Source organism: Mandrillus leucophaeus, unplaced genomic scaffold (assembly GCF_000951045.1).
Source record: "Mandrillus leucophaeus isolate KB7577 unplaced genomic scaffold, Mleu.le_1.0 Scaffold1048, whole genome shotgun sequence".
Classification (NCBI taxonomy): domain Eukaryota; kingdom Metazoa; phylum Chordata; class Mammalia; order Primates; family Cercopithecidae; genus Mandrillus; species Mandrillus leucophaeus.
This window is the reverse complement of record NW_012098632.1, coordinates 37,701-43,979: the sequence shown is the minus strand read 5'-3', so window position 1 is coordinate 43,979 and position 6,279 is coordinate 37,701. Positions and strand designations below refer to the sequence as shown.

The following is a 6,279-nucleotide window of genomic DNA, read 5'->3' as shown; positions in this document are numbered from 1 at the left end:
AGCTGACAACCAAGGAGTGGAGGATCAATACTCCAGCTTTCTCTACTTGTAATAAGTTCTCCCCATGGACAAAATCTTGTTCATAGTCTCAAAATTATTTAAACTGCTACTATATCTTTAGTAGCATATTTATCTATCATAATGTTATTTTATTCTTAATTACCATTCCATGTTTTATTTCTCCGTCCAAAATAAAACAGCTGCTTTTGATCGGCTGGGCCCTCAGCAGTGGCAGCTGCCAGGTCAGCCTTGGTGAGTGGCGACTCAATTGCTGTACCCATGCAGTGTCCATCGCAGCCCCCACGGCCACTTTGTGCAGGGACTCCATGAGCAAGCCCTGTGCGCTTCTCTTGCTTTACAGGAAACTTGACTCAGGCTGGTGTTCAGTGAAGAAATCCCAGGTGCATGGAAAGGAGAGGAGGGTCTCATGGCTGTGAGTGATCTGCAAAAGGAAGTGCATGGACCACCAGGTGGCGCAGCTGCGCTGCCCTTTCTCCCAGGAGGTGAATGCTCAGGGCGAGCTTTGAGGTGGAGAGAGAGATGTCATTTCTCATCCTGCAGGTTCAGAGTAAAAACCTTCCGGCCAATCTTGGCCGCGCGTTCTGGTGTAGCGAGCGGGCTCGGAGGTGCTCACCGCTGCTGTCATGGTTTGTTTGCTAAACTGCATCGTCGCTGTGTCCCAGAACACAGGCATTAGCAAGAACGGGGACCTGCCCTGGCCGCCGCTCAGGAATGATTTTAGGTATTTCCAGAGAATGACACAAACTCCAGGAGAAGGTAAACAGAATCTGGTGTTACGTGTAGGAAGATCTGGTTCTCCATTCCTGAGAAGAATCGACCTTTAAAGGATAGAATTAATTTAGTTCTCAGCAGAGAACTCAAGGAGCCTCCACAAGGAGCTCATTCTCTTGCCGGATGTCTGGATGATATCTTAAAACTTACTGAACAACCAGAATTAGCAAATAAAGTAGAGATGATTTGGATAGTTGGTGGCAGTTCTGTTTATAAGGAAGCCATGAATAACCCAGGCCATCTTAAACTATTTGTGACAAGGATCATGCGGGACTTTGAAAGTGACACAGTTTTTCCAGAAATTTTTTTGGAAAAATATAAACTTCTGCTAGAATACCCAGGTGTTCTCTCTGATGTCCAGGAGGAGAAAGAAATTAAGTTCAAATTTGAAGTATATGAGAAGAATGATTAATATGAAGGTGTTTTCTGGTTTAAGTTGTTTCCCCTCCCTCTGGAAAAAAATTATGTATTTTTACATGAGAAGAAAAAGACTTTTGTTGACTTTAGATCTATGAATAATTATTTCTAAGCAACATGTTTTTATCCCACACTAGTCTTGAATATATTAGATACCATTTATGAAACACTCTTGCTATAACTAAGTGCCTCCCAAGACCCCAACTGAGTCCCCGCACCTGCTACAGTGAGCTGCCATTCCACACCCATCGCACATGGCACTCTGGCCAGTCCTTGACATTGTCGCGCTTTTCAAATGTCGGTAGTATTTAGTAAAGATGAAGATGCACATACCCTCCAATTGAGCAGTTTCACTACTGGAAAATACTAAAATCTTCCTATGTGTATATCTAGAGGTTTGTAGGCAAATGTTGCAGCCCTGTTTGTAACAGTGAAAAATTGAAAGCAACCTGGAAGTCCAGTGATGAGAAAATTAATATATTTCGATCTTTTGGGGAACCCAAAGTAGGTTCCAAGACTGAAATTTCAGTGAAGACAGTATTTTCTAGGTCTTACCAGAAAGCATCAATTGAGGTATGGAGAAATGGAACTGAGAAGGTAAGAAAAGCAGTTTAAAGTCAGTGAGCAGGTTCTCATCGGTAACAAGCTCCATGCTGCTGAGATACAGGGAAACGGAGGGGAGAAAGCTGGAGTATTGATCCTCCACTCCTTGGTTGTCAGCTCCCTGTCCTGTGTGTGGGTGGAACGTGCTCCAGCTGCCCTATAGCAAGTCCCAGGTGTTTGCAGTAAGAAGCTGCTGACATGCATGGGAACTGTGAATGGCAAACACTTAAAGCAATTCCATGTTTAAGTATATAACCTCTTCATATTTTTTTTTTTTGGCAGAGTTTCACTCTTGTTACCCAGACGGAGTGCAATGCACGACCTCAGTTCACTGCAACCTCCGACTTCCCGGGTGCAAGCGATTCTCCTGCCTCAGGCTCCCAAGTAGCTGGGAATACAGGCGCGCACCACGACACCCAGCCAATTTTGTGGTTTTGGTGGAGACAAGTTTCACCATGTTGGTCAGGCTGGTCTCGAACTCCTGACCTCAAGTGATACGCCCACCTCGGTCTCCCCAAAGTGCTGGGATTACAGGCGTGAGCCACCGCACCTGGCAGATCTTTATTCTTTTTATGTAGTAAAAAGTATAAAGTCACACATGGTTTATTTGAAATATTTTATGATTTAAAAAAATACAGAAGCAGGAAAACCAATTCTAAGTTCAAGTGAGGGATCGTGGTAGTTTGAACCAGAAGGTTGCCTGTAGTAAGACACTGTGATTTAAGATATATTTTAAGGTTGGAAGTAGCAGGATATTCTGATGGAGTTTGACTTTGGTTTGGGGCCCACTGAGTGTGAGATGCCTTTGAGAAATGAAGGAAGAAGAGAGAGAATAAAAGAAAAACTGGCCAGGCACAGTGGCTCACGCCTGTAACACATTGGCTCAGCATTTTGGGAAGTAGAGACAGGCAGATCCCTTGAGACCAGCTTGGGCAACATAGTGAAGCCCCATCTCTCCAAAAAATACAAAAGTTGGCTGGGCATTGTGGCGCCCACCTGTAGTCCCATCTGCTCAGGGGCTGAGGTGGATGAACTGAGCCCGCGCGGTCACGGCTGCAGGGAGTTGTGATTGTGCCACTGCACTCCAGCCTGGGTGACAGAAGAGACCCTGTCTCAAAAAAGAAGCTGGAAACAATGGAAGCATGCCTTCAGAATTCTAGAAAGAAAGTGATTTTCAACGGATAAATCTATACTCAGCCAAATAATCAAGGGTGAAGGTAAAATCATACATTTTTAGGCAAGCAAAGACTCAGGGGTTACCTCCATGGACCCTTTCTTGGGAAGCTATTGGAGAAAATACTCCAGCAAAATGAAGGAGGAGACAAACCAGAGAATGACATGGATCCAGCAAATAGGATCCAACACAGGAAATATTCCAGCTATGGAGCTGGCTTAAAAAGAAAACAAAAAACAGTAAAAATATTAATAGATTAGCTGGGTGGAATGGCTCATGTCTGTAGTCCCAGCTACTCAGGAGGCTAAAAGCAAGAGGTTGGCTTGAGTCCAACATTTCCAGACCAGCCTGGCCACCATAGTGAGGTCCCTTCTCTTAAAAATAATAATACGATATTGCCAGATTTGGGGCATTTGGAAAGAAGTTCATTGAAGATAAAGCAAAAGTGAAAAAAACAAGGGGGAAGGGGATTAGGCAATCATTAATTCTAGGGCAGAAGGAAGTACCAGATAGGAAGTAAGAGCATATTACGCTGTTTTTCTCAACAATGAGCAATATGTACATAGTCATAGTGATGCAGTGACTGCTTAGCCCCTAACTCTGGTAACTACTTTGGGACAATATGGGAGGAAAAGTGAAGATAGTGATGGTGTAAGAGCTAAATCCTCATCTGTCATTCAAGAAATCACATAAAATGTATAAAATAATGAAGAAATGACGAAGTAGTTATGTGAGGAGAAAGAAGACATTGCTAAAAGAGTTAAAAGTCATTGCTTTGAAAGATTAGGAGGGACGAGGCAGGGAAATGTTAGGATGCATTATAAACAGAAGAGGCTTTAAAAAATTACATGTATTAATATATGCACCCACTTGAAAAACTGAAAAAATAATAATTTGGAAAAACCCATGAAGGCAGCTACCAGAAGGAAAAGCTGAGAGAATGAAAAGTGCTTGTCTCTGGAGAGAACAACTGGCAGGACTGTTGCTTTCATTTTAAGACTTTTAGAGCCATTTGATTTTATTTAAGCATTTTCATCTATTTCTTTAATAAAACAACTCTATCATAATAAAAAGTTACATTCATTCATAGAAAACAAACAAACAAACAAAAACCCTTCGTGCCCAGCCCATCTCATTCTCGGAGGGTGTGAGGGATGAGGGCAGAGGGAAGGGCTGGGGAAGCAGGAGGTGAGGACAAGGAGCAGGGGAAAGGATTCCAAAGCAGTGGAGGAGCCTAGCAGGGGGTTCTCTGCATTCGGTGTTTCTGTACTGGGCAGTGTGGTAGTTACACAACTATAAATAATTACCAAAATTCACCAAAAAGCGCAGCTAAAACTGATGAATTTTATTACACGTAAATGCCCTAAAAGCAAAAACAAAAAAAAAAAAAAAAAAAGGGGGGGGCGGAGAGGCAAAAATAAAGACTTTTTAGATCATCAAAACCATAAAATTCATATCCTAGGGATCCTGTACTATATGTAATTTGAAAGGAAGTTCTTCAGGGTGAAGGGAAATGGTACTAGATGGTGACCCAGATATACAGAAAGGAGCAATTAACAACAGGAATGATGCACACACACATGTCACATTCACACTCATTTTGTTAATTTCCTGAAGACATATGGCTGCACTGTATCATTGAGTTTATAATATAGGTTGACTTAATATATAAAACAGTAATAGCATAATGGTAGGTTAAATGAAACTACACTGTTACAAGTATCCTTTATTTTGCCGGATGTAGTTTAATAGAACCTGAACTTCACTGTGAGAAGTCAAGAAATTGGGTTTCCATTCTTACAACAATAAAAAACTAGTGTAAAGAAATATAGCTAAAAGCCACTAGGAGAATTAAAACTATAAACTAAAAACTGTTTATTTGACACATAAGAAAGTAGCAAAGGAGGAACAGAAACAAAAAGATATGAGACAAATTGAAAACATTTAGCAAAATTGTAGACCAAAATCCAACCATTGTAAGTGAAGAAATGACAGGACCTTGCTCACGTTAGCAGGACCGCTGAGCACTGTGGGGAGAACAGACATGGGCAGGAAGTGAGGGACAGTGTTAGTGCCACAATTCAGGAGTGACAGGGTGGCAGGGACTAAGGGGAGAGGAGGGTGTGAGGGATGAGAGGGGCAGAGAGAAGGGCTGGGGAAGCAGGAGGTGAGGAAAAGGAGAGAGGAAAGAATTCTAAAGCAGTGGAAGAGCCTAGCAGGGGGTTCTTTGCATTCCATATTCAATACATTTTGTTGGACTTCCTAAAAACGAATTGGCTCCTTATGATTAAAAAAAAAAAAGAGTTACAAAAACGCCAAGTGTCCAGATAAAATATGCCCGCTGCTTAGATGTGCAGAGCTCAGGAAAACAGACAGTGCTTGAACGTCGGTGAAGAGCATTGGGTCTGCATGCAGCACTCGGAACTTTGAGGTGATGACTACAGCCTCCGGGTTGCAAGAGACAGTAACAAACCCTGCTTCTTTGTATTCAAGAGATGTTCTGGACTCACACAGGGAAACTTGGGCTAAGGAATGAAGGTAATTTTAAATGCAACAAGCCAGAGTCACAGATCCATAGTCTGGGAAAGTAAAACTTAGGAGCTTTGTAATGCTGTTTTGACACAGGTCTTTTACAAATTGGAATTCTAATCATTCAGGGATTACCAACATCGTGCTACCTACTGTATTAATAAACAAAAAGGAAACTGGTCTCTATGAGAATCTCTGTGTGGTGCCTTCAGACAAAACTTCACCAGGTTTAGAGAGAAAACCCCTGTCTCTCCACCTCCATTCCCAGGGCGAGCTCACTCCGGCATGAAGTTCCCCGTGGTCAGTTTCCCTGTACAAAGGTCCAAGGGGAGAGGTAGGAGTGGGAGGCAGGGAGTCCAGTTCAGGGTCAGGGATTCCAGGACGAGCAGTGAAGGGGAAGGGGCTGGGCGCGGCCTGGGGGGTCTCTCCCTGGTTTCCACAGACAGATCCTTGTCCAGGACTCAGGCAGACAGTGTGACAAAGAGGCTTGGTGTAGGAGAAGAGGGATTAGGACGAAGTCCCAGGTCCCGGGCGTGGCCCTCAGGGTCTCGGGCCTTGTCCGCCTTGGGGAGGCGCAGAGTTGGAGATTCCCCACTCCCCTAATTTCACTTCTTCTCCCAACCTGTGTCGGGTCCTTCCTCCAGGATACTCGTGACGCGTCCCAGGTCCCACTCTCATTGGGTGTCGGATGTCTAGAGAAGCCAATCAGCGTCGCCGCGGTCTCAGCTCTAAAGTCTCCACGTACCCACCCGGACTCAGAGTCT

General features: G+C 43.6%; 1 protein-coding gene and 1 pseudogene across 1 annotated transcript in view; both read left to right on the top strand.

Annotated features, from left to right (window-relative positions):
• The window catches only part of LOC105540194 (HLA class I histocompatibility antigen, B-67 alpha chain-like), a 112,340-nt gene that overhangs the window by 102,537 nt on the left and 3,524 nt on the right, over positions 1-6,279 (top strand).
• Positions 645-1,204, top strand: LOC105540187 (annotated as a pseudogene).